We start from the raw sequence: 23,164 nt of genomic DNA, 5'->3' as shown, positions 1-23,164 counted from the left end.
AAATTCCGTTGGGTGCAATGGATCTGACTGACACGGCGTCAGTTTTTTTTCTTTAATACGTGCCACTAGGTGGCATAGGCCCTTAACACTTCTAGTAGCTGTTTTTTTATACACTCCATGCGGCCTTTCACTTTTCGCATCTATGCCGATAGGTCAGCGGCGGATTAGTCAGCATAGCTAACCAAAATAGTGGCACAATAAAGGCAAAATAAAAGAATTATTAGATAAATTATATGGCAAACGAAAAAACACTAACATGATAGAATTCACATGCTAAAATAAATAAACATAAAATAACAGTCAATAGCCTACAGAGCACATTAAATCGCACTTTGCTGGATCGGTCTGGGGCAGGATGACGGCACGTAAAGAGGTCTATGTATATCATGAAACAAAACATGTATGGGATCGACTACACTAATAATTGTGATTTAAACTTTAAAGGTGTACCACTGACCCATGCTAAGAGTAAATCATCTTTTTCGCATCTGTGACTGTCACATTGACCTCAACCACTTCTTTTTTTATATAGCGACACGAGTTTCGATGAATATTCATCATCACGAGGAGTAAGTAAACATTGAACACATAATAAATTACGCGTAATTATTATGATTATTCATTAAAATCCCGGTCGATTAACTTAAAAAGAAGTGGTATAAGTAATAGCTATACCAAATCAAGAAACCTTACAATGGAAAACTACACAGTTCAGAATGTGTTAGTGAATTTTGATTACATTTATTTATTTATTCCACCGAATACACATAATAAAAATAAAATAAATTACTTTGTTCTATTCCACACTTTATTTTAAATAGCACGACCAGGGTTTCTGCATCTATGATGAAGCAGTTCCACAAGGTACCGCCTGAGACCGTGTCTTATATTAAAAGAACACACGTAGTACATAATTGGCCATAATAAATCTAGGTTTTCCACAAATTTAACAATTAAACGATTACAAACAAGCATACCTTGGATAGTGGTAGCCTAAGCCTGACGGACTCGAACCCACAACCTCTGGTTTGGCAGGTGAGGACTTTACCCCGTCGCCACCGAGGCCGGCAATTTTAATCGAATTTGTGAAATACAGACAAAAAAACTGCACCAAACTCATCAAGGTATATGTAAATATGGGGGATGAGGGAATAGATCCCTCCCCAAAGCCTCAGAAAAATAAAAAAATAAAATATCTAAAACTATTGCCTATTTTTGGCATGTAATAACTGAATCTGCTTAAATGTAAATATTTAGGGCCAAAATTATGTACTTTTAATTTCTAGACATATTATTTTTCAAAAAGTTTCCCAGACCCCGTTGCCTTGGAGGAGGGGTCGTCACCCCAGACCATCTCATCCCTCCCCAAAGGACATACCTAGTTACAGCATTGTAATGAACTATCACTTAATATTGCTATCTCGCATGCTGCCAATTTTACTTTGCGTAATACTAAAAACTACTATGTGAGCAAAACACTATACGACCGCAACTCATGCTGGTTTCACTTTCCAATGTTGAGGGAGCTCAAGGGGTTTTAAAGAAAGAATGGGTGACAGAGAGCGTGTAAAATGCATAAAAGGGTGGTTTCAGCCGAAAGGGAGAAGTCAAAAGGTCGCAGACGGCATGGGAGAATCAGACGAAGGCAAGAGAGGGGTAACTGGTATTCCGGAGATCATATGCGTCATCGGTAGACATGGAAAAAACGAGAAATGAATAGAAAGCTGCCGGAACGGGGAGAGAATATTCACGAAGATCCGTGTATACGACGTCGTGGTAGAGGAAACAATTCACCGGAGGGAAGTTCGAGACACGATGGGTGGAATGGTCATGGTGACGGCCATGAACCCTTAACCCTAGGAAGACTGAAAAAAAATTATCGCGTAGTAGCCTGACTGGGTCCAATGGACCCTGAAACATTTTTTCCACAATATAACCACTTCATGATGAGTTTAGGCTGAGTTAAGTGATGGTTTCCATATTATTTACTTCCTCAACATATTTCTTCTCGTCTTTATTATTATTATTATTAAATTATTTTGTTGGAAGCTATTACTGCAGCGAAGCATAATATTATTCTCTCTACCAGAAATATCACTCCACCTATCCAGTTTTATGTATGTTTATTAGCACAATTACATGAGCACAAATTACAAAATGGATTATTTGTCCATGTTAAATAAGATATGTAACAAATTTAATGAAACAAAATTATGATGCATTTACAAATGTTATAAACCGTTATGCTACTGCAATCACTGATTGCATAAAATTTCTGACTGCTCTTGTAATATATTTTGCGCACATCGTGGAGATGATGTTTGTGTCTTTCTAATCTTTTTGTCGTTTTACTTACGACACTTATTTTCCTAGGTTGCTAAGGTTGGGGAGGAGTTTATCATAATTTTCTTTTTCACGATGTAAATTCTTCCGACAGCAGATTTTCTCTTGTATTCCATGAGATTCATGAGATTCCACTTTGTTAGGATACCCTGTAGGCTGTATGGCATTTACAGACGTTAGCTCGGGTGAATCCCTCGTTTATTTTACCTCATGATCTCTAAAATCGATAAACCTCTGGAAAGTAGTAGGCGGTCTACTTTCACATATTTTGCTTCTGGCTGATTAGTCCCTCAACCATATCTGTAACAAATCTTTTTCCTTGATTGACCTCTTGGCATCTACATATTATAATCTCTACCTGTGTATATTTGGGTATTCCATTTGTATGAATCACTACTACCACTTTCAGCCAAAATTTCAATTTTATTCAAAGTTATAATACCATACTTTCCTGGTTTTGATGAAACAAACTCTCTAATGGTAGAGTGCCGACGGAACATCAATAACTGATGTCAACTGTCATGGAGGGTCCTGGCAAGAATGCATATTTCAAATATTCATTCCGCCCATCAAATATCTCTCTAATATATTGCAAGTTATCTTCGCCTCTGCTTTTCCTCATTTCTGTCGCATTATCAAAGCGAATAACATGCAGTATTATTTTGACTCTATAGTACTGTTGAATATTGGTTGCCCGTCTAGTTTACTCCAAAGTTGTGAAACATTTTCATATTTGACTTGTAAAAAATATAAGTACTAGCAATTCCAGAACCTTATTTATTCCAGTCATTTTCTTCATTCTACAAAGCTTGAAGCAATGGTCCATTTTCTAACAAAATCAAAAATCTTAGGAGGCAAAATTAGCGAAAGAGCAGAAGACAGAATAAAAATTCTGCACGGCGTACAGGATATGACGCAAAATATTACGCCTTTGCGTTCTACCCTTTTTAGTGGCATGAGGTTTTGTTTACCACTCTTTCAGATTTCGTGAAATGAAAATCTTCTCCCGATAAGAATTCCCTATTTTCGTATTTCTATCATTTTCTCAGCAAGATGAAGAAAAAATCGCCCAAGGTTTAGTTCTACACCATCCTTATTCAACACTTTAGGCTCCATCACCACTGGAGTCACGACTACCCTCCTCCTGTCAGCGCTGTATGTTTAGATGCTGAACACGTCCTTCTGCAATCTGTAGATGAATGCACTCTAAATGTGTGTCACTATTAGCAAGCCTGTGAATAAGGTGACAATGAAATTTATCAATTTTTCATTGCAAACATTACTTAGATATAAATGGAAGATAACATTGTTCGTGCTACTCCTTTGTTTTGAATTGAGGTAAACATTAGCAAAGCACTGTCTCATATTATGTTTCTGATATCATCAAGCAATTCAAAGAGCTCAATAGTCATAGCAGAACACCCAATTTTTACAATAACTATAAACAATGCTTTTTTATTATTACCTCAAAAATATCTTGATAGTTATTTTGACTGTAATATGCAATGGGCGACGCCGATTTCTTAGCTCCTCAACTACACAGTATATCAATAGTCACTCTATGAATTCAGTCACATCAATACCTCACAACAAAAAATTTGGTACCACTAAGCATCCTGTAAAGTTAGGAATAATAAAATTGCTGTATATCATAGTAGATGAAAATCAATACACCACTTCATCTAACTAATCCATCGGAGGAGTAAACGATTTGGTAAATGAAGCAAATGCTGAAGTAGTACATTAGAATGAAAGACCTTTTATATAATCCATAAAGGTTTGTACTTGCCATGTACGGTATCAAAAGGTAATGATGGAATTCAAATTCTTCAATGTCTTCAGTTAGATAGTTGGAATAAAAACAAATGACGGTAGGCAGCAAGAATACTCCAGTTTGCGAACGTAACTTCTGACTGACCACCACGAAAGCACTGCTGACGTTAGATGAACGGTCTCACATACAAAACTAACAGATTATGGGACTGAATGTAGATAATTCACACTGTGTATGCGTCAAACCAGAGAAAGTTGCAAAAACTACCCATTACGAAACGGTGTGGATACATGTTTCTGACCGTATCACTCTAAATGTGACGTTGTAAGAGAATATGAAAGGCTTCGAGCCCATCCATAAAAATCGCCCACTAATTGGTAATAAGTATCACCTACGGATTTGTTTATAACTCCGCAAGCATTGAATCTCCCAGAAATACAAAGTAAATAAGAAAATTGCTGAAAAGTTGAAATGAATTACCCATAGCATTAAAAATAGTCAACTGGGCCCAATGGACCCAGTCCGTCTACTTTGTAACTTTGTAGTATACCGTAAAATGTAATGAGCCCATTCTCGTTATTTCTTGCTATTTTATAGAGGACATGCATTTAGGAAAAGTCACGGCGACAAAATCAGTTTCGTGCATTTTTGACATAATTATAAACATTCAAAACTACCAACTGGGTCCAATGGACCCAGTCCGTCGTTCTAGGGTTAAGCAAGGAGACTGTATAAGGAGGGCCCAGTTCTTACCGTTGAAGATTGATTTATTTTGCCACTTTGGGCACTTCTTAATTGGTTTCATCCAAAATATACAGTAACTTAACTCTGCCGGAATAGCATGGGAAATTTATAAATTAGAGAGGTGATACCATTACGAATTGCATACTGGATGGAGAAAATGTTTGTCTCGAAATTTTAACCCAGAATAACTGATGCCAGTCGGAACCAAAATTTTTGATGATGTTAAACCATTTTTAAACTACAGAAACTCATAGACAATTCGCAACACGAACGAAAATCCTAGCTCATCACCATAATAACTATTCATAACAATACAACAAATATTCGGCATAAGAAAGAAGCAGAATCTTTTTATATACTTTTCTTGTGATTTTTTATTTGATATTTTATCAAGTGAGCTCTAGTAAAAAAATGAAAAAATACGCATCGTAAACAAATGTGGCAATTAGACATAAATTCCTACCTGAAAATAATAATCTTATTTAATTAAGGGAGAAGATATAGATATTGCCTTGGGCAGGCGGCTATATTTTAAATAAAATATATTCTTGAATGAGAAAAGAAAGATATTATTTCCCCGTCCAAGATTATCCTGAGAATTTCACGGGGAAAGATTTATAGTATACACTGTATGCCTAAACAAGCCCTTATTTATATGCAATTTTTTCGAAACTTTAATAACAATTTAGCATACAAAAGTAGTTGCTAGTGCCTTCATTAGATGTAAACGATGTTCTCCTTCAGTTCACTTTAATCTATGTTTCTTTGAAAGTACAAAACGCATGGTTCAGAATGACAGCGGAAGATTAACATTAACTTTATTTTAAGCCGCTTCTACAGATTTACAAATTAATTCCATCCCTATACATTTCAAATACACTGCGTTCTATAATACGACACTTCAAAAGAGTATGAGTAAATACCCATCGACAAGCACTCAGACCCCTCTTCAATTCCCCATAAGGCCTACTCCCTTTCAATATGTCCAAAAATCCGTATTTTCCTTCCTATCCCTCGTTTACGTATTATTCTATCCTCTAACAGTTTTCAACATCTCCTCTCCACTAAGTACTCCCTCCATCCGTAATTTCTGTCTCCTCCGCATCTCATCTAGAAGCTACCTCTCCTCAGCCACCATGTCCAGTGCTTCGTCGTTTTTTCTTCTCTACGTCCAAAAACCTACCTTCTCCATTTTTCAGATTTATAGGTAAAAAAATAGAATCTTCAATAGCATCTAGACTAAAGGAGCCGAGTTTTAAGCCCACAGGACATTTGCTGCAAAAGAATATTGCAAAAAGTTTTCATTTCAGTTCATATCGTAATCTTGCCATACTCAAAGGTCATACGAAACGATAATAATTTTATTAGCATTATAAAGCAATTAAAAATCACAATATATTACTTCTATCCATTCCATTTCATACTAAATTTTAGAATAACCTTTTCTTGACCTTTAAACTGCCTCTCAATCAGGACCTCTATCAATACACTAAACTTTATGCATCCCAATATGCAGCTGAACGATGCTTCTTTCACCAACAGCCAAAGCCAGGACGAGAATCTCCTATCCAAGTACACTTCGTACTTCCCAATTTATTACTTCACGAAGGGCATTATTTTAAATTGCATTATCAACACCTTATGAACACACTCCGATCGTAGAAAATAAACTAGGCGAAAATGCCATGATCGTGGCTACTGCTATTAATATCTTGGCGATGAAACTACTCACTGGATATCCCATATTTTAAAAATAAGTTCAAATTTGAATGAAAAATAAATGTTGAACTACAATAAGTCAAAGGTAAAATTGTCATTCTTGTTTGTACTGAAAATGGTATGTGAAAAAAAAGGCTTTTCATGGCATTACATGACTGCTCTGGATGAATATTTAGTGCGGCGGCGCAATAAAATTAAAAACATCACAAAAGAAAAAAGTACTGAAAGGGAATGCTTTTTTTTGAAATGCAACAAGAAATACCGATGCACCACACGGCAAAGAAATAAAAAACGAATGGACCATGAAAAGTCGTGAGAAGGACGTGCCTTTCTTAGCCTTGCGGGAAAATCCGGCTGAGAAGAGGAACAAAATCATGACAGCATTTTTCAGAGGACAGGGATGCTTTAGTGAGAGAGCTGGAAAAGAATGGGTCTGAGGTAGACTCCAAAGATCATAAAAGAAGAAATCCGCTTTCAAAAGAATGGTGATATATCCTTGTTATTGCTGATCCTAACCTTACTCAATCTGAATATGTATCTCAGGGGCAGCTTATTTAATCACTGAACTTTTTGTAATAGTAAATTTGAAGAAATACACGAATAAAGTAGTGCCTTTCAACTTTATCCGCAGTAATTAAATTTGACGGTTGGTTGAGGGTAAAGCTCACCACGCACTCAGCCACAGGCGCGTAATTTTACATATTCAGGGTAGGGTAAGTAATTATAACCAATTAATTATTTAGCAACCAGTTAACATAAGGTAAATGTTTGGGTAAAATAGAGCTGTTTTTTTCGATTTTTATCATTGAATGCATGTTATATATCGTTAAATGTGTGGTCATGAAGGATAGTTGAGGTGAGGACTATCTATCCTTGTAATATGAACAGAGTTGGTTTCAAAACGTTTTTCGGGTGACTTATCTTGATTTGGATTACACGGCATAGTAGGTACTTTTTGGCGCACACTGATTGATAACCAGAAAACAAAAGATCACAACGGCCGAACGTGTATCCTATCTCAAATATCACAATCCGAGCAATTTATACCATTTACTATCTCTCAGAACGTGTGTGACCACCACAGCGAAAGAGGTTTACGAAACGTAAAACTGGTAGAAAGTGTTACGAAAGCTGATTCGATGACAAACATATTGCCTTGGGCAGGCGGCTTTATTTTAACGAGAATATATTCTTGAATGAGAATGGAGAGGTATTAATTCCCAGTCCAACATTATCCTGAAAATATCACGGGGAAAGGTATATAGTATACACTGCATACCTATATCACCCCTTCTTTATACGCAATTTGCTCGAAACTCCAATAACAATTTAGCATACAACAATCGGTGCTAGTGCCTTCATGAGAAGTAAATGATGTACTCCTCCACTTCAATTTAATCTATCTTTCTTTGAAAGCACAAAACTTATGGTTCAGAATGATAGCGGAAGATTAACATTAACTTAATTTTAAACCGCTTCTACAGATTTACAAACTAATTTATAAATTTTAAAGACCTTGTGCTCTATACTACGACCCTTAAAAGAGTGTGATAAATCCATTGTCAAAATTAAAAAGTTCCGAAACCATGCTGGGCTTGCGTTACACCTCTTACGAAATAAGATCTAAAGATATCTAACTCTAAAACTCATAAGAAGTGGTACGGAAATTCGAGAAGAAAGAATGCGATTTTAGTTTTACCAGCGCGGAGATTGGTGTGATATGAGATGTGATGATGTGTTCTCATAAGTCACCCAAATATACAGAGGCTAACTTACTGTCCAAAAAAGACTGGATACTCTATCCTCGAAATTTCATTCGACATGCCCTTTCACTGCTACTTAATTCAACCCGTTTGAGGAGTGGCATCCCGTCCCTTATCACTATCTCAGCCGCAGTCTTAAACCGGAATCGCTTCGCATAGAATTGGAAGCGACTAAGACGGGTATTCCACCCCACGGTCCAAAAACAGGCGAGGGAGATGAAAGGACCACTGGTGTGCTCAGTTAATATGTTACCCAACGCGTAAGGAGTTGACAGTGGGAAACAGATACAAAGCTCGCTCAAAGCTATCATGAAAAGTTCTCTGTGGATTATTCATTCAATTTGTACATTGCGGGTGACTCCCGTAAAGTTGTCACCGTGGCTATTCCCGGTATGCTTAAATTCGTCTCGAGCGAACACCTCTTTGGGTTCAAAGTTCGAGATTTGCTCTCCGGCTGTGGCGCCGTGGGCACGATTTGGACTGCTGGTCGCATAATATGCTGTCTATAACACCTTGTCCGGTATAGTCCGCAAATTGCCACAGGGGAGAACGACGCCTCAGTAGCTTAACTGCCTAAAGCACGCGGCCGGAGGTCGAGGGATCCGGGTTCGAATCCCGGTGAAAGGGAATGAATTTTTTGCAAAATCTGGCCCTTTCTTGGCTTATGCTGGTAGTGAAGGCTGCTCGAGTGCTCCATCGGGTAATCTCGTAAATGTCTGCCGACGCTTCGGAGTACGAGTCGTACTCCATCCTTAGGGCATAATGGGTTTTAAAACTCAAATACCCACATTTAAAACATTTACAGGTGGATGGCGTAATAGTGAATTTAAACAATAAGTTAAAATATAAAACCCATTATGTAGGTATAAATTGATGCCGACGTTTCCAACCGGCTATCGAAAGAGGCCATTTTAATCCGTGTGTGAAGGAAATAAAAGAATAGGGACTAAGGCTTCCAACTGAGTTCCACCAGAAATCCAATTCCAAAGAGGATAGAGTAAGAGAGCAGGATGGGATCGGGTTGATGTGGTGGCTAGAGTTTTGGATTCCAACCCGGCGGGCTCAGGTTCAAAACCCTGCAGTGGCAGAGAATTTTCAGAGACTGCCCGATCCCTGCTTGAATGAAGCGTTGAGGACATTTCAAGTGAAACACTCCGGATGGGACGTTAAACCGTGGTCCCCTTGGCGCATTTCGTTAAGAGCAGGCTAATGCCGCCGCCGGGTCTCTCTCCACCCTTCCTTACCTACCCTTCCCTCATGGAGCAAATGACCTCAGCTGTCCGTCGCCTCCTCCAAATACCATACCGAGAGAGTAGGTATTGTTCGTCAAACAGCAATTGGTAGACACATGAGCCCAGACGAACGGAATATAAGGCAGACAAGTTCAAGACATGCTCAAACCATACTAACCCATTATGTAGGTATAAATTTCTAACGCTGATTTCAAACACGGGTGTTATACTATTACCACTACCGAATCGCTTGATGTAAGTCAGAAATGTTGCCGTTAGATTTTTGTGATCCTATTTAACTTTATAATAATAGCTTCTCTTATAGTCATTCCCTCCTTATGAGTGAATTAGGGACTGAGTATTTTCAAAATCACCGCAACCGTCACTATTTTAATTCCGAACCTCGGAATGAGAAAAATCAATGCGAGATGCATTGCATAGAAAATCACTCGAATCTGACGAAATTATGCGAAAATAAAATGATTGCCCTCTAAATAAGAGAAATGGATTTCTTGATGCTGAAATCAAATAACCATAATTTGGTAAAGCCAAAGAGAGTATAGCCTACAAAAACGAGGAAATCTCCCGAAACGAAATGACTTTCTGAGCTTTTTACGCCAATGGAATTTCTTAATCACTTGCATTTTTTTTTTGATATAACATGAATTCCTTTCACAAGGCTTCATTGACGCGGTTCATACGAAGCATTAATGGAAAGTTGAATTTTGTGAGTATATTGTGAGCTCTGCCCTGACACCAAAAGTTTCTGTCGTACTTGGAAGGGGAGACTAGTCGGCATAATTAATAAAAATTAACTGGTCACTAATCAAACGAAGTTCATATTGCACCAACGAACTGTAAAAAGTGATCATAACCTACCTTAATAGGATATGCAGTTCACTTATAAAAATAGTAACTATGCCAGAAATATTATTCTAGTTGAAGTTTCCAACGGCGGTGGAAAAGTTTGATAGTATTTTCTAACCAGTTCAGTGGCAACGCAATTGAGCCAGCAATTGTCTCATCACGGCTTAAGTCTTAAGGTTTGGTCAAATAAAAATTAAATTAGGCGAAATTCCTCATCGACATAAATAATTAACTTTTAATTTTAAATTTGAAACTTATTAAGAAGAGAAAATTGGAGCAAATACTGCGAACCTTCGATAATTGAATTGGAAAAAATAGTGGTCAAGAATAAAGAGTAAAATTAGATCAAACTTGTCCATGTTAGCTTGGAATACCTTCAGTTGCCGTCAAAATCTCAGGGGCCTTGAATCATCCAATACAAACTCCAGGAAATTTTCCGAAATAATTAAGGAAACTGAATAGCGTAATGACTTGTACAGTGATTCAAAGGCCAAAAGAATTGCTCTTTCCGACTTTTCTTCAAAGGCAATTAATGTGAACCTGCATGTAGTAAACCAACCGTTTAATAGTTTATAAATAGATAAAGTTTTTTTTTAATATTTTAATAAAAACTTATGCCAAAATATAGGCAATATAGGAAGAAGAGCGAGGTGTGTAAGCTTCGAGTTAAATTAGAAAAGGCATAACCCCGGGCGAATATGCGGGAGACTTCGGGTAAGCCACATTGTTGCTGGTGGCGGCGTTGGTGATACGGAGATATAATTGATGGGCAAAGTGTCCCCGTTGTGAAGGCGAGAAATGCACTCCCTGAGCGGTGCTGCAACGTGTTGCCGGGAATGCAGTAGCAGCGCGCGATGGAGGGGAATAAAGACGCGGAGGTCGGGGAGAAAAAACGCGGGCGTTATGGGAGCGTCTCCCCATATCATTTCTCAGCCCACTCGCTCAGATCTCTTGTTAAGACAATCTCTCCTCCCTTGTCCTAGTTCAGCAATTCGACTGTCTTCGAATGTCTCCCAGCATCACCGAAGGAGTTACACCGCTGACACTTTTACGAACATAAATTATCAACGCGGTAATTCCACAGAGGAAAAACCATTTTCCACGATAAATCATCAGCAGATTTTCCAAAAAGTGGTCGTTTAAGCAATTCCTTAAGAGGGTACCGCAAGTGGAAGGGAACGATAAGTCATGGCAAAAAAATACTTCCTTAACACTAGAATGCCGGGAAATTGGCATACCCAAAGAATGCCGGGAGGGTGTCATTTTGACACCCATGTTCTTAAAACAGTGTTATGTTGCAGATAATTTTTTTCTTAGTCTCTGGTGTTAAAGCGTCATCTTCATTGTAACATTTGTTTTCGGTTCCTTAATATTTTCAAAAAAATGATGTTTTTTAAGAGATTTCCACTGAAGTAAAATAATATTATGCAAAAATTTTGTTCTCTTGGACTGCGGTTTTTTTTGCGTCTGATTTTTCGTCTTCGTATGTGGAAATTTGTATTTAAAGATGAAAATTTTGAAAACAATAAAATCAATAACGACTATTTAACTACAAAACTGTATAAAAGAAAACAAACACACCAAAAAAACACAAAAAAATCGAAAACTTTTATGTACAGACTTCCAAAAACCTTTATCTAAATTGCTTATTCCTTACATTTCTGGCACTTTCGCACTGTTTTGGCCATACATACTGACATTTTACACAGTTTACAACATACAAAATGTCTATTATTATTGCATTTTATCTTTATTTGGCAGTTTCTAGTCCGTTTTGGTTCAGTTTCGGGCGATTTATTAGAGTTGCAACTAATGACAACATGACGGCGAAGAAGGCTAAGACCAAGAACACATTTTGTCGGCTTGCCCTGATGAACGGTAAGTTTAACGTAACCATTTTTGTACAATTTATTAGAATACAACTATTCCTGAGAAGCTTCAGTCATAGTCATCCTCGCATTAAAAACAAGAAAATTCGAAAGATGCCGCCCACTTCCCTTCAGTTGGTGACGTCATTAGAGCTACGGGTGATAATCTCGATCACGAAAACAGATTAGAAAAGACGAAAATAATATAAATTAATAAGATATTCTCGCATAATTATATAATAAAGTAACTAGTAAGTTTCCCCCGACTTTTCATGAGTTGGTGACCTCATTAGGGTATCAGTTTATTCACTTGTTCAGAGAAAACTACTTGTTGAGGAAAAGAATAGCTCACTAGAGTATAAAATATAACGAGATAAACGAGAATTGGATATACGGTTTCCCGCCCGCCACGAGCTCGTGACGTCACCAACAAATCTGGTAGAGGGTTAAAGCCGTCGATGTCTCGCGTGAATAGCTTGAGAAGAAGGTGATGGATCGATAAACTCTATCAAAATCGACATTAAAATAAATCGAATCTCATTAATTGATGCGCCAAAGGCGCTTTCCTGCTGTACCGGTGAATTACTTCACCCTAACCAGCCAGATTACAATGATTATATTTGGTGCGTAATTGTCTGGGTTGTGAGGGTAGTGTTTTGTTTGTGTGAGCAGAAACTTATAACTAATGAGGATTTTTACATATACATATTTTGGATTGGATACATAGATTCATTTTGGACCATATATTAATAGATTTTCTTTACATTGATATGAGTCAGTTTTAACAGGTATATTAGAATTTTGATGATGCATATGGAATTTCTTTTCTCTTTATTTATTGTAAGCGATCCCTATTTATACCAGTACTCTGCCACTTAAGCTAAGAAATCATCTTTCTTTGCGGAGTTTTTCGGCTTTAGAAGCCAATACGGTTTATGCTCTCCAGTAAATGTAAATTTACTATATGGATGTTTGTGAGCACAGAGCTGCAGTCACGATGCTAACGTTACGGCTCCGAACACTAGGACGTTCAACAAAGACATAATTAGAAGTGTATTAGGGCCCCAATATATTTGTTCTGGGCATAATTCAAGAAAATAACCGAAGCCTATACAGTAAAACAAAACCGTTGACGTTAGTTTATGAAATGCAGTAGCAGACTAATGCTAAGACTTTCTTTGCCAATAATCAAAATTGTCATATGTCCTCAAGTTTTTTTAATAACCCAGCTGTACGCCGCGATGGAAAGGCATTTTCTCCTTCCTCGAAAAAGTTTAAGGATAAGTGGCGGGACAGTGTCCTGATCCACAGCGCTGGCGACTTGAATTTCCCTCGATGGTCAGAAATCGAGTATGTTAAGCGCCGGGCCGGGAGCCGCTGGAGACTCGGAGGCTGCACGCAAGGCTTAGATAGCTTGAACAATAGGGTATTTTCCTTCATCAAAGAAAACGAAAGGCATTGATTTCGATTCGTTACCCAACATTAGTGTATTCATAATACACAAATTATTTGGTTTTAAAAATACCGGTTTAGATGAATGGCAATGGTCAATTTTATCCTTATTTGAAAAAGGCCAGATTGGCGCCCATGCGATGCCACTCCACGTGACGTCACAGGGACCTAGTTTCTATAAGAGTAGATAGGAGTTTTGCATCGTCTGAGATTACCAATGCACGCATGAGGCACAGAGCTCAGGGAAACGTGTCTTATTAATAGCCTATTAAAACTGGCTAAGGTCGGAAAGTTTTCTTCGCTTGATAAGGTATTAATAATCCATATTTAAGCCAAGCGCTACCAGATAGCAGGGTACTCTGCTACCTGTTAGCATCCTGCGTCGTATCAGCGCTTAAAGCCTAGCCCCAAGGTCTCCTCACTTGCGGCAGCGGGAACCAGAACGACGTCACACGGAGTTTTTCCCAGCATTCATACTTAGCCGTCGCGTTTTCGCGCGCTTAAAAATTTTCACTTTTCATTTAATCGCGAAAAATAGATATCGTCATATAAAAATCTAAAAGCGTGAAATACGTACTCCAGAGGTAATAATCTTTCGATTTAGGCTATAAAAAATAATAGGAAACCACCCTATTGAGAATAGATATCATTAGGATCGACACGGAGAGCATCATACTAGAACCCAGCTATATTTCCAGGTCCGAGAGATATTTGGCCGAACGGATAGATATAGGAAATCATTTTTCCCCGAGCCATAAAGGACTTTAAGAAATGCCAGTCGTAATTTCCTTATAGCACTTCCTTTTTATTTAAGAACGGATGGTGTCCTAACACCCCCAGCCACACGCCTTTTAGGCTGTTTGCGGGGTATTATGTAGATGTGGACGTAGAAATCTAATTTTGCTGAGATACTATGCTGGTCCTTCAGCTAGCCACGTGTTCGCCTTCCCCTCCGTTTCTTTTCATCCCCCTTACCACACATTTCACCTCTGCTTCACACGCGTCTTTTGAATGCAGACTTTCACGAAAGTTTCTTGAAAAATCACCGGAGAATCACCTATGAGAAAGGGGGAATCCAAATATTAAGTTATCGGGAGAATTGGCAAAATTTCATGAGTGAATCACGTGATTTTGAATGTCCTTTAACAGTTTAGCTAATTGCTTGCAGCTCATAAGTAATGATTGAGGATGCCTGGACAATTATCTTAAAGGCGTTTATGCGGTTTTAATACGGTCCCATTATTATTGCGTTCGTTTTGTGTTACGAGGTATCGGTGTTCCCCCCCCCCCCCAGAACAAAATCCAGGATATGGTCTTGCTTGTGCCCCCCCCCCCCCAGAAAGAAATCCTGGATCCGCCCCAGTCACCAATGAAACGAAATAATACAAATATTACAAGAAAAGAGTTTTATGCAAAGAGAAAAAATTAAATACATACGTAGTATTGATGTTATATAATGTTGTGTTATTGAAATCAAGTACAATAGTAACAATAAATGATACCCAACTTTCTTAATGCTACTCAGTGTAGACTATCTCCGAAACCGGAATCTTTCGTCACAAACCACGTTTGAGATTCAAAAGAGAGCGATGGAAAACAGCAGAGTTTGTTCAAGTGCAGAATGTATAGAAAAAGATGCAAGCTGCGCTTAATACTTGGAGACACCCTTAGATCAGGAAATGATAAAAAACCTTATGAATTTAAGGTACACTAAGACTGAAGTGGTCATAAATAACAACTGCGCACTTATTTTCCATTGATTGACCGAGTATAAATTCCTTTCTGAATCACATAGGTATATTATCTGTCCCTCGTGGCTATTGATTAGGAAATAACAAAAAAGATAAATAAATGGAATTCATACACTTAGGAAATAATGGAAATTTTATCTGAACCTCCCAGCTTTCTTTGTCCATCCTTTTCGTGATTCCAAGCTCCATCCTCTCACACATCACCGCCTTCCTTCCTACGCATTTGAAAGGCCACCGAATTTCGGAGAAATATTTTCGCAACGCTGTGGATTTAAGATCACTCGATCGGGACAGCATGTTTTCTAATCCACACACTTCATGACTATATGATATTTCTGCTAGGTTTCGGTATTGCGCAATTACCACCTCAAGGCATAATGATTTGCTGACAGGAGCAATATGACTGGTAATACGCTGGCCAATTAATTTCAGGCACGCGTTCCAACAAGAAATCCAGTGCGAGACGATACCAAACCTTTTCCGTGAGTGAGGTAACCCTTGACACGAACACCTAAGGCGGAAAGCAACCCACTGCTGAACACAACTCACAAAGGTAAATATCAAATGGAAGCAACTTGAAACTCACCCTCCCTCACTCACGCACACACACTTTTCGTAGCTTTTTGAGCTCGAGGATTCAATTTTCCTCGGTATAACATATCATGACAGCTTATAAAACAATATTCCCTTAGGGGGATCGGGTTGGTGTGGTGGCTAGAGTGTTGGCTTCCCACCCGGCGGGCTCGGGTTCAAATCCCGGCTGTGGCAGAGAATTTCCAGAGACTACCCGATCCCTGCTTGAATTTTGTGTGGAGGACATTTCAAGCACAACACTCCGTCCGTCGGATGGGACGTTAAGCCGTTGTCCCCTTGGCGCCTTTCGTTACGAGCAGGCTGACGCCGACGCCGGGTTTCTCTCCACCCTTCCTTCCACACCCTTCCCTCATGGCGCAAATGACCTCAGCTGTCGGTCGCCTCCTCCAAATACCATACCGCAATATTCCTGGAAGAAGAAGATTCGAACAAATGAAAATGGTGAAATCTTAACTGATGAATAGAACAAAAAACGGCTGTAAGAGAACAGAAAATTGGATAGTATTGTAAAACATATAGCACAAATTACAAATATGGGACAGAAATAGGTGAACATGTTGAATACCACTAAAATAGTTCAAATAATCTTATTCCTAAAGCTTCATATGCTTTATGCGACCTTCCAGCAAGTTTTAACTCGACTATCACAGACTCAAAGCATAAAATGTAGCATGAGATAATTTAAGGAAGGGGTCACTACCATTAAGATGATTATAGATACTAAGGTACCACAAGAAAGATCTAGCGATTTTAAACGACGCCAAATACGTCTCAAAATAACATATCATTGAATAAGTGCTTTTTCAAACTAAAGAAGTCAGTATATTAAACCTCCAGAAATTCTACACATGTAAAGCTACAATTGATTCTTCTTGAGGAATTCAAAGTTGGATTAATACTGGAAACTGAAATTATGCGTAAACTTGGATATCTTTTTTTGTACGTACCGGCACCCTTACCCGCACCCCTCTTTCAAATCAACCCCCTTGACGTAAATTACTCTCTTCATCAAGAGTAAGATATATTGATCCGATGATATTTACGACAGGAACTGACCAAATAAAAAAAATTAGGGATTAGCATCAATAGCACCCAATTATTGCCAATGATTTGACTACATTCCGTCTTTGTTGGACGCATTACTTGTATCAAACTTACGCTATTACTTTTTTGGAGTGTAAAGAGCGATTTTTGGTAGAATAAAAGGGATTTAGCCTTATTGTGCACTAAACAGGGAAATCCATCAATGAAGGGGAGGCTTCCAGAATACCTCTTAAGTACTCCATGGAAACCTAACTTAATCGGTAGAATACTTTAATAATAGAGTAACCTTTACAACACCAGCACAAAATAGTATCTCAAATTTTTAAAAAATGACTTGACCAAGTATACCTCATAAAACTAGAGAATTTCAAAGTGGTGACAGAAAGTTTATCGTAGTAATACCTCACATGAAAAGAAAATTTGAGCAGAAATGATAAATCCTTTAAATCTCATCTCAGGGTTTTTAGCAAGCGGGCAGGATGTTAACCCCTGACATTACAGTTTTAGGTGGGAAATTATTTCTTTTCGCTTCATATGAAATGTAATTCCCGCAAAATAAAGTTTATCATAAGAGGAGTGGGATCGGTGTTGGCGACTGTGATAACATGGAGAGGAAGAAGAGGCAAGGAAGTGTACATTTGATGGTGTCTTGGTTGAGGATATATCCTCGATCACACGATGATAAGTTAATATACTATCATAGCAGTCATCGCTGCAGTGTATTTAAATCAGCTTCACTGCCAATTTCGAGGTCAAGGTAATCAACTGAAAGAAATATAATGCTGATCGCTATGCAGTACGAATGAGAGCAGTTGAAGCCAGGCTTACGCCCGTCTGGATTTTCAAAACATGGCTAACTTCCTTTTATTTTTCATGGAAAAATGCACAATAATGCACACGAAAGTGGAATTGAAGTGGAAAAATTGTCGCATGGGATTTAAGTAATTTATTCTCCAATCGCAATATCATCTGATTTACATAATTTAAGAGTAATAATTATAACTTGAGAAATCTCCCATTTATTTAAAAGGAGCGCAATTTATCGGCCAATCTCTTCAATTAAGCGATTTTTTTATAAATCGTAAGAAATTTTTAGCAGAAGACATTTTTACACGTGATTGTGCCAAACTCCTACTGGTGGAATGCCTCTCTTACTATTATTGGTATTGTATCCTTAAAATATGTCTATCATTTTTTACTCGTACCACAATAGCTCTAAAAAATTCTCAATAATGCCAAACTCTAGGAAAAAATATGTTCTCATCAGTGCGCGAAATAAATATGAATCCTAGAGAAATTACATAGATTAAATTTATCCCTCCACCAAAGAAAACAATGAGATCACTCTTCGTGTTTTCAGTTGAGGAGGGGATATCATCACTCCATTTTTAAATGGGTCACGTTTCAGAATGATTGGGTACGAACACAATATCAAGTATACACAATTTCGACATTCTACGTAACATGTATCACTGAAATAAAAACAAACGCAACTATTCATCCTCAAATATTTCCCCAATTTTAGTCGAATACTGTATAGAAAGCGATGTTATGACATATCATTAAATGCAACTAGAAACATTTCACTCAGTCACGGATGCAAAGATATTTACATCAAGGGTGATCGGCAATAGAGAACTCACTGATCCGGGGTTGAATTCTAGCGCAGCTATTTATCTCTTTGTATTGATAATGAGTAGTATGCTATTTTTTATGGTAATTTCACGGCATCAATGGCAGCAAGGACCTTCTAGCAGGTGGAGTGATGCACTTAAGTGTCCATTACACACCGTTCAAGTAGGGCTGAAGTATCTGTAAATCCTATACCACCGCCCGGATTGGAAACCAGATCCACGGCAGAGTGCGAGAAGCTAATACTCTGGCCACTATATCAAACCAACCAAACTGGGTAGTTTTAAATGAAATAAATTAACATTAATACGTACGAGAGAAACCAAAACTGAAACTATTAGGCTTAAAAAAGGCATTGATTCATCATTGCAGATATTACTAAAACGAAGGTAAAAATAATGATTAAAAATACTTAACATAATTTAGAACATGTACTGAAATACGAGCAAATATATTGAACTTTTGCGTAAACGGTTACGAGCATAGGTCGGTAAATAAAGTATTAGAACGTTGAAAACCCATTGCAAAAAATTGAAAAAACCCAAATCAAATATCGGGAACTAGTTAAGAGCATGATCTCTCAAAGAGAGGAATCCGACCGAAAATGCTAGAAAAAGAGAGCGCTTTAATAATTGTTGTCTGATTAATACATCATTTGTTGAGTCTATATTACGCACGAAGCATCATTTACCCTTAATCCCTCCAAATTTATAATGAAGTTGAGGAAATTGCGCAATCTCTAACACGTAAAAATAACGAATGACCAGCTCAGACTTTTTTATTAAGTCAAGTGATAATCATTAAGAAGGATAACAAGGCCAAGATGGGGAATTTGAATGAAACAGGTTATCTGAAGAGTTCAGGGCAGCATTTCAAATAACCTGTTTCATCAATCAGTGCCAGCAATGGGAAACTGCATTTTGATGAAGAAATTAGGCTTGGAAATGTGCATTAATGAGACGGCCGAAGGATGCATAAATATTTTATTTGAAATACTCTTTTATGGCTAGGTCTAAAACACAAATCATTGAGGGGACATAAGTCTGACAGAACTCTCCTACGCATGACAGCGCAATGTGCAGAAATCGGGTGATTAAATACGACAGAGATGGTGAGAGTGAACTTAATGTTAAGATCAACGATGATAAAACTGTGAAACAAAGCATTGGATTAAAATCTTCACGCGAACCTTGCCTAGAACAGACACCTTGAATGACTTCCGCTCACCACCCTTAAATGTGACTTTCTTACGGAATTTCCAAGAAAGGCTTACGTGCCGAGCATAAGACGTAATAAGGCTTTTATACAGACTTTAAAAAACACATGACATACGTACTCACTTAAGTAAAACCGAAAAGAGTAACCGCACTGACAAAATAAATTGTGAAATGAATTAATAGGAAATTTCTCAATGCAAGCACGTTTTTATAAAAGCCAGAATTCACGACAGAATTCGGAGAGTTTTCCTGAAAGGCGCTGCAGGCGACAAAACCAATTACAAATGGCTGGAAATTGTTTTAATCAAGGAAAATCCATCCTAGTATTCTTAATAAAGGCTGCAATATTAATTTCCTCGGGAAAAACCAAGGGATGCATCGCGTGGGAGGGGATTGCTAATGCACCGTGAAGTAAATTAATTATCCCGATAAGATGAAACAAGAGAGATAAAAGGGAAAAATCGCCAAGGGCATAAAAAAATAATAATAAGTGAATCCGAATGACAAAATGTGGCCAGCTCGAGAACATCCTCTGAAACGCAACGAAACCGACACGATAGGGGTATGGAGGGCGGGGACTTGAATGCGTGGGGCATCCATTTCGAATCTCGGCCTTTGAGGGACGTGGATGTGAGAGCCGTAATGGAGAAGTTGAAGGTAGGGAGGATAGATAGAGTGAACAGCCGGCCGCTGAGGGCACTGGTATGGGGTAGAGGTAGGATGAGAGGAGGTGAAAGGTGAATTGCACTTCACTCAGAGGAGGAGAGTGAGGTAGAATTGTGGCCCGAGCATGGTTTTAGGTTAGACCTTGCTTTATGCGAGGCATTTGCCGAATTACGCGCGCAATCAACAATCGGTTCTAACACTAATATCCAATTACCGACAACCCATTTGGGATTTCGCCACGACTTTTTTCGGTCTTCGCAAAAAAAATCAAGGTATCGTTTACGGAGACCGACCGAAAGAGATAATTTCCAAAATTATACCCGCGTGGAAATATTCCCGAATATGCCAGACAATTTTGAAGCCTCGAGGTGGCCATCATAGGGACTCAGGGACGGAAGATTAGATCAGAAAACTGCTGTGGCGCAACTCAATACATCACACGTAAGCGTCAAGATGTTTGTTGAACATAGGTGGCATTTACGATTGCATAAATTATAGACGTAATGCAAGACTTTCCACATTTATGATTCAAGACCGTTATTTTATTCTACCGATAAATAAACAAATCAATATGGGTCATTCCATCTCAATTTAATATACGACTAAGGGTTTAAGAGTTTGATTAAAATTTAGGTTTTGGCACACACTCGTTTCAAAATAAATATTGTGAGACAGTTTTTAATGAAACCCAAATATTCAGTTAACTGCTTGAATTAAATTCATGCTTGAATTAAATAAATGCTATTTTATTTTATGACTAACAAATTTTGGCGGCTTTCATATTTTACCTATTCCCACGACTTGAAGCTATTAGTGCATCCATAGACTTGAATTTTATGCCAACTAAGGCATTATTAATTGGACGAATCGAAACACTGGGCAGGAGTTAAATAAAAATTTGAATAAAATATTTAACGCATTGATGATTTTTCTTCAAATTGTAATTTTTTAGCGAGATGGATAAATCTTTATTATAAAATTATTGCTCCGATTATTATTGATTCAGAATTCCGATATTGAATATTTCCGAAAGATTAACTAATAAAGAAATGAATTGGAAATCAAATTCAGCTAAAATCGAACCAAGAAAAAGTGCCTGGCCCTTAAAATATATTTTTCTCCTGAAACCTAAAAATATTTGTAGAAAAAACTAACTTATCATTCGTACAGCAAAGTTTAAATTTTCAAATTGAATCCAATTATTTGGCTCCATAGATCTGCAAAAGTAATGATAACGTTCGCAAAGCAACGCTACCAGGATCGACAAATCCGCATTATGTATGGGACAACATTTCAAGGTAGGAGAACGTGTTCATCAAAATACCAGCTTTTATGATCGTGGATGTCAGCATTCTTTCGCGGTGAATTCCTGCATGTCAATGAATAGGCGTTATCAGTCACCCTTCGGTAACATCTCCTAATTCGAGAAAGTAGATATTCTTTTCAAAAGATGGCAAGCCCGCGGTATTTTATGGCTAAAGTACTCAACAATGCATACATTTCTTGAATTTTATACACAACAAAAGTAATTATTTGGCATCGTGCACCAAGTTAAGATATTTACCAATGCAAATGATGCATATAATTTTCGTAAGGTCGTGAAATTGAAATCCAAGGATTAGGACCAAAAATAAACTTATATATTTTGATATGGTGCGTTTTTGATCTTACCAAGCTTTTAATTAAATTAAATTACTTCATAGCTATATTTATGCATATACTTATTTTTAAATAAACGGAAAAAAGAGCAACAGTCATTCGAAGTTATTCATACTACGCTAACAAATGAAAATAATGACGGCAAACTATTGTTTCCACGCATGTAATAAGTGACTTTGTACGCAGTCATAGGGGAAAATTTATAAAAACCAATATCATGCGTATTCCAATATGTTCGCCATGATAAAATATTTGGCTTATTTAGCCAACTTGGGCTCAGAATAAATTCGAATGTACTAAAAGTCAGAAAATAATTCTCGCAGAAATTAAATGTTAGCCAAGGGAAACCTCCACTATTGTATCAGTCATATGATATCTTTAAACACGATTGAAGCAATAAGTTTTGATCAAATATATGGAATCGTGACTTATCCTTTTGCATATCGGGCTCTTGCATATTGTCATGAAGCCGCAGAGGAATTTCAATAATCATAGCTTGAGCATGATAGAATCGCAACAAAAAAAACACGGGTCTTCCTTTCCATTCCACACGTATTCAATCTAAACCTTCATGTCTCATGCCTCTCTTTCTCAAGGCACGTCCCTAGACCAAGGACAGGAAACACACTAACGTCCTACACTCATAACTTATGGCTATGAGGTTCTTATTGATTTATTTCGGTTAAGCTACATATTCGAGATATTATTTTCAAAACTCCATCAAGTAATCTAACTAGCTTCCCCATTTATAAGAAAATGAGATCCTAAGCATGTACACTAGCTAAGTCTTAGGGAAACCTAAATTCAGCTATAAAATTTTTATGGTGCTGCTTTTTATG

This window comes from Ischnura elegans, chromosome 6 (assembly GCF_921293095.1).
Source record: "Ischnura elegans chromosome 6, ioIscEleg1.1, whole genome shotgun sequence".
Lineage (NCBI taxonomy): Eukaryota > Metazoa > Arthropoda > Insecta > Odonata > Coenagrionidae > Ischnura > Ischnura elegans.
Note: the sequence above shows the minus strand (reverse complement) of the source record.